The sequence below is a fragment of the Hylobates moloch genome, unplaced genomic scaffold (assembly GCF_009828535.3).
Source record: "Hylobates moloch isolate HMO894 unplaced genomic scaffold, HMol_V3 SCAFFOLD_20, whole genome shotgun sequence".
In the NCBI taxonomy this organism is placed as follows: Eukaryota; Metazoa; Chordata; class Mammalia; order Primates; family Hylobatidae; genus Hylobates; species Hylobates moloch.
In genome coordinates this window covers 53,191,974-53,203,706 of record NW_026652295.1, presented here as the reverse complement: position 1 = coordinate 53,203,706, position 11,733 = coordinate 53,191,974, and positions in this window count along the sequence as shown.

Below are 11,733 nucleotides of genomic sequence, written 5' to 3'. Positions count from 1 at the left end.
AAGATGACCATTGAAGAGTAAATGTTATGTTATCATGCTGCAGTGTTTAACATTAGTTTGGGTCAAAAAATTGTGGGTCAATGATATATTTCCTAGTATATAAAATTTTACATCTTTATCTTCCATTTTGATTAACAGAGTATTTCCCCCAGTTTGGCCAGGTTCATGAATTATTTGTGTTTCCCAACCAATTCCAAGTACATTTTTTCTTCCTAGGTTCTTTTAGTAAGAACACTGCTTTTACTACACTGCTGTACTCCATCAAAAATTTTGTGCTACTACACAAAGAATTTTATCTTCCATATTGAACTTTTAACTGAATTTACAGTAGCATTCACAATAAGGTCAGATTTTTTGCCTTAGTAGAATAAAATTTCTATAGCTTCACCTTGATTCCATAAATTATGTGAAGAACAAAGTTAAGACTTTATTGTCATTAGCTAAACCAGCTTTTCTATTTGAAACTTCTGTAGGTAATGTAATAAATAGATGTCACCTTTTACAGAGTTTTTCTTTTTTAATTTTATTATTATTATACTTTAAGTTTTAGGGTACATGTGCAGGTTTGTTATATATGTATCCATGTGCCATGTTGGTGTGCTGCACCCATTAACTCGTCATTTAGCATTAGGTATATCTCCTAATGCTATCCCTCCCCACTCCTCCCACCCCACAACAGTCCCCAGTGTGTGATGTTCCCCTTCCTGTGTCCATGTGTTCTCATTGTTCAATTCCCACCTATGAGTGAGAACATGCGGTGTTTGGTTTTTTATCCTTGCGATAGTTTGCTGAGAATGATGGTTTCCAGATTCATCCATGTCCCTACAAAGTACAGAGTTCTTCTTGGAGTGGACATATTAACAGTCCTCTCCTCACTATTTACATAAGAGAACAAAAACTCTTGAAATGTAATTTGACAACATTTATTTAGAATAGTCATTTATCTAAATGAAAATTCAGGCTTTATAAATAGATAGATTTCGTCTCTCTACTTTTATTTGTTCAGATGTTGTCTCTGTACATAGTCTTCATAAAATGATTGTGCTTCAGTAGTAGATTTGTGTCTTGTGATTTTCACGTGGTCAGTACAACCTTCATGGTAGATGGTAAATACTTACAAATTCATTTTCAATTTTCTTGAGAAATGGAAATTGATAACCTATTTTTGAAATGTACATTTCTATTTTTCCAAGAAATTGTCATTGAAATATTGTACTGAAAAATGAAAAGCATTAACAGAAATTAAAAGCCAAAAAACAGTTGTAGATTTATACTGCACAATATATGTTTTTAAAGAAACACAATATCCAGAGTGTTTACTACTCTGTATACTTGGTAGCAGGACTGCTTAGCCTCCATCTCCCCATGTAATTCATGTATATCTGGGCTATAATTTTAAGTATTTCCCTCTGACCAAGAGGATTTGTATCCTGACACCTTCAAGCATCTCATCACACTAGGCACAGGTCATGGGACAACTTGCTGTTAAACCAAGGGATCATCAGGGCAACAGGACAGACTTCTTCTCCCACCACCACCACCACCCAATACCAGAGGGAGTTAGATATCCCTAGCTGCTTATCTCAAAGCACATCTTATCAGCTAGCACCCTGCATGCTCTACTTGAAAGGCGAATAGTAGATATGTTGCATCTGGAAATGATCAAGTAAAGAAAGAGGTTTGTTGTTGGTTTTCCTGCACATTTAACCATGTCTTAAATTGAGAACTCGATTCTCAGAACAAATGTTTCACATACTCAAGAAGTCATTGTGGCAGAAGCTGGAAGTACAATGTGAAGGTTGACTTAACTCACCTTGGCTCATTTTAATGCAATTATTAAGCAAAATTCTTGGTTAAAAATGATAAATTCAGGAAATTCTGAACAGTAGAGGACACCAGGACAGTGTAAACTAGACCTGAACCAGGAAAACTGGGACATGTGTTCTCAATGACCTAGATAATGTGATGACGTGGGGAAACCCAGACATTTGAACTAGTGAGAAGGAAAGAAGAAAAATAAATCAACTGTTTAAGGAATAATTCAGAATCATTAGATTCAAAATTTTTTATAATTATGAAAATTCACTTCTTTATAAGATAAAATTCTTACTCTCTGCTGCCAAGAATTTCATAGATGGTACAAGTTTGAGACCAAATATATTTTTTCTCCTGTGTCAATATAAGACACATATTCCAATTTGATCCATCTAATAAAATGATGAATAATATATTCTGGTGATGATTTCTCTTCTTTAGGATGGCAGTATATATAAGTAATAACCCGCACAGCTTTGGTGCCAAACCGTTTAGGTTTATAAGCCAGCTAAATCACTTATTAGCTATGTGACTTTAGTCAAGTAATTTACCTCTCCGTGGTTCTGATTTTTCACTTCCAAAATCGGGATATTAAAAATACCAACCTAAGTGATTATTATGAGGAATAAATGGGCTAATACATGAGAAACTGTTAGCACAGTGCCTGGCACATGGAAATGTAAGTTAGCTATAGGTTGTTATAATTATTTCAATCAACTGTCTAAGAAACTTGAAAGATAATATATACTATGTATTTCAAGTTATATGAATTAGTTGTGTTTGATTAGATATAAAACCTTGGTTATTACACTATATTCCTTTAAAAATTAAAACAAGGTTTAAAACAAGCTAATTCACATTTCCTGAAGACAAAGTACTTACAAAGATGAAAGCCTTATAAATTACGCCATGTGATAATTTTTGTTATCCCATGGCATAATTTATATAAGTGATGGTAGAAATATCGCTTCTCCCACATGCAGTTCAGATGGAGAGGTAGAAAAATAAATTTAATTTTGCTGGCTGTTATTTGTAAAAGTTAAAAGGAAATGATGTTTGAATGCTGAGAAATATAGGATAAATACTAAACAATTAATTTTAATTGTTCTCTTCTGAACTACTGACACTAAAAAATAAACATTTTCTAATATTTGAATGATGGTTATGAACAAAGCATGTAAGCAGCTTTGTGATATTCATGGGTCTCATACTCATGAATGTGGTTCTGTCAGGATGTGATCCCAGGAATCTGACTCCTTGACCTGGTCTTTAAATATCTGCCTGGGGAATCTGAGCTTTGAAGGGCTCTCAACAGCTCAGTGAACAGGATGAGGGGAATAAGGAAACTTACTTATCTTGGGAGGTTTCGAATTTGTAGGAAGTCTCCTTTCCAAGGTTTGAATGTTTGAAATCATGGGAAAAAATTTTTTATAGATTTCACTTTAGCTTAGTGTAATTTCAGCAAGACAGCTATAGCCCAACAATTTAAAAAGTGGGCTCTGATGTCAGACTTCTTGGGTTTGAATTCTGGCTCTCTTACTTACTAGCCATGTGTTGGTAGTAACTTAGTTGACTTCTCTGTGCTCAAATGGTCTCATCTGTAACATAGGAATCATAGGACCCTTCTAATGAATTAGATAGTGTCCACTTAAATATTTAGAATGGCACTTGAAAAATGCTCAGCTTATGTTAGTACTTGTCCTCATTATCATTATTTAAACCAGTGCTTCTCGTTTAGGAATGATTTTGCCTACCAGGAGGATATCTGGCAATGTCCAAAGATATTTTTGCTTGTTACATCTCAGAGGCTACTGGCATCTAGTGAGTAAAAGCCAGGAATTCTGCTAAAATCCCCACCACGCACAGGACACCACCCACAACAAAGAATTATTAAGCCCAAAATGTCAATAGTGCTGAGGTCGAAAAACACCATTTTAAGCTATTCTATTGTTGAAGATGAAGCATAAAGACCAACAAACATTTTCAAAATGTTGCACATAAACTTGGTTAATTCTAACTTAGTAAATCCGTATCTTCTAACCTTTTGTTAAGCAAACTATGAATTACCAAGAATCAGATATCTTCATGTACTTATAACTATGCAATAGGGAAAAGTTTCTGAAAGAATAGTATAAAAATTAGGGTAATAAATGGTAGTAAATAAATTAAAAGAAAGGTAAAATAAAAGACATTAGAGGAATGTCTTAATTTCTAGGAGCAGAAATTAGATGGGAAGAGGGGAATCTGAGGAATATTGCTTTAGGCCTGTTGTTCCATCTTTCCCTGACCTCCTTCCCTCCCAGGTCTTTAGCATTGGCTTATAATTTTTGGGGTAATTTCAAGCTTTAAGTGAATGAGCAAAACGTTTTCCAAATGTAATTTGAAAGTTTTACAAATTAGTATTTTATTATAAAATAACTATAGATTACTGCCTTGAAAAGTAATGATTCCATATTGGTGTATTTCCATGTGTAAATTTAGTGGAGATTTGAGATTAGTGAAATATAGGGCATTGAATAATACCAGTTAATAAAGCACTCCTATAACTTTCTGCCCTTACAATATTCAACTAAAATGTTCTTGGAATGATGGCATTCTAGTAAGAAAAGAATTCCATTATTCAATCATTTTAATGAATTCTTTAGAGAATTGTACTTCCATGGGAACTCTGGGAAACTTTTGGCAAGAAAATTATGTTTTCCCTAATGGAAAAAAAAAAAAAAAAACTTCCTTAAGTGGTAGAGTAAAACTTCATTAGTTTGGGAAAACAAAACAAAACCACATGATATGTGGGAAAATATATTAATGAGTATGCCAGGCCACCAAGGGGAAAAAAAAGTGAAAGGAAAAAAAAGTGAACAGGAACTCAAAAATCTTAATTCCTATCCAATACATAGATGTTTTTATAAATGTATAGCAATAAAAATATCATGGCTTGCATGATTTACGAAAAGAGTAGTCCCACCCCCACCAGGCATGATTATCAAGATGAAGTGCCTCTCTGCAAGTTTGCTTCGAAGACCTAGAACTAAAGTTTAAACCCTAGAAGAAGACAGAACACACATCACTGCTGAAGATATTAAGAGTTTTTTAACTTTATGATGTTCTCCTGGATAGTACCTATGATGTTATCAGGACTGAAAACATTCTTGGGCTTCATATTTAGGACAGGATTGGGTCCTTCACATAGTGTGTGAATCTCTAGAATGAAGAGTCAGAAGACTGAATTCAAATTCTAGCTCTAAAGAAGCTCTCTTGGAAAAAATTTAACATCTCTGAGCAAGGGTTTCTTTCGCTAAAAGAGATAAGAAGTGGGAAATACATGTACATAAAAAGTGTCTTTTTATTATTTATTCTTGAAAATCATGAGATGAAAAAGAAAGAGCAAAGGCTTTGACAGACACAATTTTGAATCCACTTTTTACACTTCCTTGTTACTTTGGAATAGTTTGTTCAAGTTCTCTGAGTCTCAGTTTCTTCATATGTTAAATTCATACACATAGTTAAAATATCCAGTGAAGTGCTTCATAGGTTTAGGCAATTAGTGAATACTATCTTTCCTTCTCTGCCCTTGGAGAACTGGCATGACACACTTTAAGACATCTAAAGCTGAATTTCAGAATAAATAATTTAAAATTAGTGTCTTTAGTATATATGTTAAAATTTATGTGCTTATGTTTATCTGTGGAGAAATAAAAAAATGATCATTTTATGTATAGTATCCACAGTGAAATAAGCATGAGATAAAAATCTCATGAAATCAGACAACTTTATGAAGATTTTTTATTAAAAACTGATTTCCTGTTCACTCTGATTGTAGTTTCTTTTGCTGTGCAGAAGCTCTTTAGTTTAATTAGATCCCATTTGTCAGCTTTGGCTTTTGTTGCCATTGCTTTTGGTGTTTTAGACATGAAGTCCTTGCCTATGCCTATGTCCTGAATGGTATTGCCTAGATTTTCTTCTAGGATTTTTATGGTTTTAGGTCTAACATTTAAGTCTTTAATCCATCTTGAATTAATTTTTGTATAAGGTGTAAGGAAGGGATCCTGTTTCAGCTTTCTACATATGGCTAGCCAGTTTTCCCAGCACCATTTATTAAATAGGGAATCCTTTCCCCATTTCTTGTTTCTGTCAGGTTTGTCAAAGATCAGATGGTTGTAGATGTGTGCCATTATTTCTGAGAGCTCTGTTCTGTTCCATTGGTCTATATCTCTGTTTTGGTACCAGTACTATGCTGTTTTGGTTACTGTAGCCTTGTACTGTATTTTGAAGTCAGGTAGCATGATGCCTCCAGCTTTGTTCTTTTGGCTTAGGATTGACTTGGCGATGCGGGCTCTTTTTTGGTTCCATATGAACTTTAAAGTAGTTTTTTTCCAATTCTGTGAAGAAAGTCATTGGTAGCTTGATGGGGATGGCATTGAATCTCTAAATTACCTTGGGCAGTATGGCCATTTTCACGATATTGATTCTTCCTACCCATGAGCATGGAATGTTGTTTGATTTGTTTGTATCCTCTTTTATTTCATTGAGCAGTGGTTTGTAGTTCTCCTTGAGGTCCTTCACATCCCTTCTAAGTTGGATTCCTAGGTATTTTATTCTCTTTGAAGCAATTGTGAATGGTAATTCACTCATGATTTGGCTCTCTGTTTGTCTGTTATTGGTGTATAAGAATGCTTGTGATTTTTGCACATTCATTTTGTATCCTGAGACTTTGCTGAAGTTGCCTATCAGCTTAAGGAGATTTTGGGCTGAGACAATGGGGTTTTCTAGATATACAATCATGCCATCTGCAAACAGGGACAATTTGACTTCCTCTTTTCCTAATTGAATACCCTTTATTTCCTTCTCCTGCCTGATTGCCCTGGCCAGAACTTCTAACACTATGTTGCATAGGAGTGGTGAGAGAGGGCATCCCTGTCTTGTGCCAGTTTTCAAAGGGAATGCTTCCAGTTTTTGCCCATTTGGTATGATGTTGGCTGTGGGTTTGTCATAGATAGCTCTTATTATTTTGAGAAACGTCCCATCAATACCTAATTTATTGAGAGTTTTTAGCATGAAGGGCCGTTGAATTTTGTCAAAGGCCTTTTCTGCATCTATTGAGATAATCATGTGGTTTTTGTCTTTGATTCTGTTTATATGCTGGATTACATTTATTGATTTGCATATGTTGAACCAGCCTTGCATCCCAGGGATGAAGCCCACTTGATCATGGGGGATAAGTTTTTGATGTGCTGCTGGATTCGGTTTGCCAGTATTTTATTGAGGATTTTTGCATCATTGTTCATCAGGGATATTCGTGTAAAACACTCTTTTTTCATTGTGTCTCTGCCAGGCTTTGGTATCAGGATGATGCTGGCCTCATGAAATGAATTAGGGAGGATTCCCTCTTTTTCTATTGATTGGAATAGTTTCAGCAGGAATGGTACCAGCGCCTCCTTGTACCTCTGGTAGAATTCGGCTGTAAATCCGTCTGGTCCTGAGCTTTTTTTGGTTGGTAAGCTATTAATTATTGCCTCAATTTCAGAGCCTGTTATTGGTCTATTCAGGTATTCAGCTTCTTCCTGGTTTAGTCTTGGGAGGGTGTATGTGTCGAGGAATTTATCCATTTCTTCTAGATTTTCTAGTTTATTTGCATAGAAGTGTTTATAGTATTCTCTGACGGTTGTTTCTATCTCTGGGGGATCAGTGGTGATATCCCCTTTATCATTTTTTATTGCGTCTATTTTATTCTTCTCTCTTTTCTTCCTTATTAGTCTTGCTAGTGGTCTATCAATTTTGTTGATCTTTTCATAATATCACCTCCTGGATTCATTGATTTTTTTTGAAGGGTTTTTTGTGTCTCTAACTCCTTCAGTTCTGCTCTGATCTTGGTTATTTCTTGCCGTCTGCTAGCTTTTGAATGTGTTTGCTCTTGCTTCTCTAGTTCTTTTAATTGTGATGTTGGGGTGTCAATTTTAGATCTTTCCTGCTTTCTCTTGTGGGCATTTAGTGCTATAAGTTTCCCTCTATACACTGTTTTAAATGTGTCCCAGAGATTCTGGTATGTTGTGTCTTTGCTCTCATTGGTTTCAGGGAACATCTTTATTTCTGCCTTCATTTCGTTATGTACCCAGTAGTCATTCAAGAGCAGGTTGTTCAGTTTCCATGTAGTTGAGCAGTTTTGAGTGAGTTTCTTAATCCTGAGTTCTAGTTTGATTGCACTGTGGTCTGAGAGAGAGTTTGCTATAATTTCTGTTCTTTTACATTTGCTGAGGAGTGCTTTACTTCCAACTATGTGGTCAATTTTGGAATAAGTGTGGTGTGGTGCTGAGAAGAATGTATATTCTGTTGATTTGGGGTGGAGAGTTCTGTAGATGTCTATTAGGTCCGCTTGGTGCAGAGCTGAGTTCAATTCCTGAATATCCTTGTTAACTTTCTGTCTCATTAATCTGTCTAATGTTGACAGTGGGCTGTTAAAGTCTCCCATTATTATTGTGTGGGAGTCTAAGTCTCTTTGTAGGTCCCTAAGGACTTGCTTTATGAATCTGGGTGCTCCTGTGTTGGGTGCATATATATTTAGGATAGTTAGCTCTTCTTGTTGAATTGATCCCTTTATCATTATGCAATGGCCTTCTTTGTCTCTTTTGATCTTTGTTGGTTTAAAATCTGTTTAATCAGAGACTAGGATTGCAACCCCTGCCTTTTTTTGTTTTCCATTTGCTTGGTAGATCATCCTCCATCCCTTTATTTTGAGTCTATGTGTGTCTCTGCACGTGAGATGGGTCTCCTGAATACAGCACACTGATGGGTCTTGACTCTTTATCCAATTTGCCAGACTGTGTCTTTTAATTGGAGCATTTAGCCCATTTATATTTAAGGTTAATATTGTTGTGTGTGAATTTGACCCTGTCATTATTATGTTAGCTGGTTGTTTTTCTTGTTAATTGATGCAGTTTCTTCCTAGCATCAATGATCTTTATAATTTGGCATATTTTTGCAGTGGCTGGTACCGGTTGTTCCTTTCCATGTTTAGTGCTTCCTTCAGGAGCTCTTGTAAGGCAGGCCTGGTGGTTACAAAATCTCTCAGCATTTGCTCATCTGTACAGGCAACCTACAGAATAAGGAGAAAATTTTTGCAATCTACTCATCTGACAAAGGGCTAATATCCAGAATCTACAAAGAACTTAAACAAATTTACAAGAAAAAACAAACAACCCCATGAACAAGTGGACAAAGGATATGAACAGACACTTCTCAAAAGAAGACACTTATGCAGCCAAAAGACAAGAAAAAATGCTCATCATCACTGGCCATCAGAGAAATGCAAATCAAAACCACAATGCGATACCATCTCACACCAGTTAGAATGGCCATCATTTAAAAAGTCAGGAAACAACAGGTGCTGGAGAGGATGTGGAGAAATAGGAACAATTTTACACTGTTGGTGGGACTGTAAACTAATTCAATCATTGTGGAAGTCAGTGTGGCGATTCCTCAGGGATCTAGAACTAGAAATACCATTTGACCCAGCCATCCTATTACTGAGTATATACCCAAAGGATTATAAATCATGCTGCTATAAAGACACATGCACACATATGTTTATTGCAGCACTATTCATAATAGCAAAGACTTGGAACCAACCCAAATGTCCAATAATGATAGACTGGATTAAGAAAATGTGGCCCATATACACCATGGAATACTATGTGGCCATAAAAAATGATGAGTTCATGTCCTTTGTAGGGACATGGATGAAGCTGGAAACCATCGTTCTCAGAAAAGTATAGCAAGGACAAAAAACTAAACACCACCTGTTCTCACTCATAGGTGGGAATTGAACAATCAGAACACATGGACACAGGAAGGGGAACATCACACACCGGGGCCTGTTTTGGGGTGGGGGGAGGAGGAAGGGATAGCATTAGGAGATATACCTAATGTAAATGATGAGTTAATGGGTGCAGCACAACAACATGGCACATATATACATATGTAACAAACCTGCTCGTTGTGTACATGTACCCTAAAACTTAAAGTATAATAAAAAAAAACTGATTTCCACATTTTATTAGTTTTTGGTAATAATGAGGCTGTTTTCAGTAGCTCTTACTCACCCCTCCGCTGCACTGTCTCTTCATCATGATAAGCTCTGTCTACCCAATCCTCTCAAATGTGGTCTCTTTCCCTGAAATGTTCTCTTATTATCATAGCTAAACGAGAAACCTACTGTCTTTACTTCTATGGTTCTAAACTTATCTTCTCACTTGGCACTTATCAACATACTGGCCTATTTTAGTTAGTTAAGCAACATTATATTTCCCTATTAAATTAGAAGTTTCTTGTGTTGACTACCTTGTTTAGCATTACCTTCCACACAATATTATAAGGCCCTGTATTTATTAAGCATTAATTATTCAATTCGCATTTGATGAATATGCAAATTATGTTTTGTATATAGATCCTACAGCTTTAGAATTTAATTTCTTATACTCTTCTAATTAAAATAGATATGCTTTGCATTCTTTTATTTTAGTTATTTTTCTTAAGTTGTTGCCACAGGAATGTGAGGTATTTAAAGCCAACAAGGCGTATCTTAATCTTAAATATATATTCAAACTTATTTTTCCATTAGCTATTGAGTATTAAATTTTAAAAATACCTGTAGTGGACTAAACAAATGTCCTAAATTTGGTTCTTACAGATTCCCACTAGCTGGAACAATGTTACTATGTCTTCTTAAAAATGGATGAATTTGATTCAATAAAGGCAAAAGAAAGCTGAGTTATTGAGTAGTTATTATGTGCAAAGAAAAATACTAAATGCTTTATAATTATAATTGATAGTGAATTGTGTTCTCATTCAATAGTACTTGATACAGTTTCAAAGGATGATATAATCTCTGGATAAGAGATAATAGGGTTTACCTATTAAGATCTTATTATAACCCACCAAAATTTATCAACTAATTGATAAAATATTTTCCAAGTGAAGTTTGAGCTTGTAGTTAATGGAAACAAAGATACTTTTACATCTGTTAACAAAAAATATGTGGACTGCAACCATCTAACAAAGTAAAACTATGAACAGTCCATGTCTGTGTCTTTTATTTTGCAATATAGTTGGCAAAGCTAATGCTTTTGGATCCTTCTGAATTAGTGAGAGAATAAATAGACTCCTACATCTGGATAAATGTGGTTTATGGCTTTGTTCTGATTTCAGTATTTGCTGCCAGGTGCTCATCACCTGGGGTGGGGTGTTATTTTGGTAAAATAGAACTCATTACTTATTCTCAAAAGAATGCTCTATTTCAGAACAATGCTATTGTTAATAGAACTTTGAACTTAGAACCAAATGCCAAGAATGTTTATCAACACTCTGTTATCCTTCTGATCAATTTAGATCAGCCAGACATAACATATGTGAGAAGTTATCTAAAATTTTCAGCAATAAAACTGATATGATGAAAGCTTTTTCCCCCTTAGGTATCATCTAGTATTGTTAACCAGGTTGTTCTCATTGTTTCTTTTTATTGTTTAAGGCTGTACCACATCACTCTTGTAATGCTCGCCAAAGTTCTATGGAATCATTGTTTGAGATTCACCATATGTGTCTTTTATCCCTGCCCAATGGGTATCTTGGCTACGTGTCAGTTTGGCATTTGTTACTATAAGAACTTCGATAGGTTCACTTGCTTCTGATTCTATCCATGCTGTCAGCATAGAGACTTTCAAATAGCCATCTCTGGGACCAAATAAACTCACAAGATACCAACCTGTTTTAACTAGACCCTTCTCACCCAAGTACTTCCCACTTGAGACAATTGGTATAGTCAGTCTACCTAGTTTGGGGTTGACTGATCTCTGAAACACACATCCCTCCTCACTCTGTTTTTGAGACCCTTTGTCTAGAATATAGACAGTGAACAACCCTGTAATT